This window comes from Ictidomys tridecemlineatus, chromosome 6, assembly GCF_052094955.1.
Source record: "Ictidomys tridecemlineatus isolate mIctTri1 chromosome 6, mIctTri1.hap1, whole genome shotgun sequence".
NCBI classification, from domain to species: Eukaryota; Metazoa; Chordata; class Mammalia; order Rodentia; family Sciuridae; genus Ictidomys; species Ictidomys tridecemlineatus.
In genome coordinates, this window is record NC_135482.1 from 161,815,325 (window position 1) to 161,817,128 (window position 1,804).

Consider the following 1,804-nt stretch of genomic DNA (forward strand, 5'->3'; position numbering starts at 1 on the left):
GCTGAGAAATATGGGATATTAGGTCACCTGCCCAAGTGAAGCAAGTTCAATGAACTTAAACTTCAAGCCAATAAATAGTTTCCCTTTCTTTTTTTTTTAATGACCAAAATACTTGTTCATTGTGAAAACTTCAAACAATATACAGCTTAAAGTAAAAAGTAAAGGGCTATCTTCTCACAGCCAGCCCTCTTGCCTCAGCTCCACACACCAGAAATACTCCTACTGATCATTTGTTTCCTTTCTCTATGAATTATAAAAAAAAAAAAAATCAGTCTGTTTTGTTCTCCATTCTTTCCATGCGTCTATCAATCATTTATCTGTCTAGTTGGTTTCTGGGGGGAAAAAAATTCTTAAAATATATTTTTTTCTACATAAGTTTTTCATTCACTGTATCATTGAACTTTTCCAAATGTCTCTTATTCTTTTTAGTAGTGACATAATATTCTATTGTATAGATATTCTATAACTTTTGTCAGTTTACAGTCGATGGACATTTGTGGTATTTCCCATTTCTTTTTCTATTTCAAAAATGCTGTAATGAAATTCTTAATTAAAAAGAGTAGTTATTTTTTGGTACCAGGAATTGAATGCAGGGGCACTCAATCACTGAGCCACAGCCTCCACCCCCTTATTTTATTAGAGACAGTGTCTAAGTTGCTTAGCGCCTCACTAAGTTGCTAAGGCTGGCTTTGAACTCTCCATCCTCCAGCTTCCCAAACTGCTGGGATTAACAGGCATGTGCCAGTGTGGCTTAAAAGGAGTAGTTCTTAATGGATATATTGTGTTAAGAATCAAGCCTTGTGCTAAGCCTACTAGAGAATATTAATTGGAGTAAAACATATTTTTTGTCTTTTTGGGTTTACTCCCTTTGTAGGAGAACTATAAAAAACTAATATAAAAATGACTTAAAATTTTAAAAAATGACTTAAATACTGAATAGTTGGACAAAGAGATAATATAGCTTCCCAGGGAGGAGAGAGAAAAGTATTCTGTATGAAGGTTGAGATTAGGCAAGATTTCACTGAACTGACCCCCCTGTGCAGGGAATTGCTTCAGTAGGTTTGATGTGGGGAAGTTGAGGTGGACGATTTTAGGAAAACAAAGTTTCTAACAAAGTTTTAACAAAGTTATCTTGTTTATCATGCACAGGGACAAAAATGCCTCTCCAAGTTTTGCTATTTAAATTTCCTTTGACAAACATAATTTCAGAATGATGTGGGAATACTCTGTCTTCCTAAACTTGTTCTTCTGGATTTGATTTATAAGGTATGCCTTCCAAATCAAGAATGCTATAAACTATTAAATTATTCATGTTACCTCCAGTGTGATTGTCCGGAGAAAACCATTGTGTTAGTACACAAAATCCAACCGTGTGGTTTAAAAAGAGAACATATGAAATCACTTGCCTGATAGCAGATCTCTTTGAGTCAGGACCTTTCCAGCAATCATGTAAACATGCTGAAAGGAGAGTTTTTATTTTTAAGCAATCTTAATTAGCAGGTCTTTTTCTTATTAACATCTTCAAAGTGCTTTGAGCTCCTCCTCAGATGAAAGGTCCTTGTGAGGACAAATTATTATTATGCTCACAAAATATACACACTAAATGCAGGAAAAGTGCAAACAGTTTACTGCACAGTCTGTGATGCACTTGAGATGCTTTGATCTGCCAATATAGCCATCAATTATTCCAGATCCTTTACTCTCTAAATGCATGCATCAAAGCATTCCCACGTACATACCTTATAAACCCAGCTGTTTACTCCAAAATCGTTCCTCTGAATTAACTCTTGTTTCCTTTTTTGTT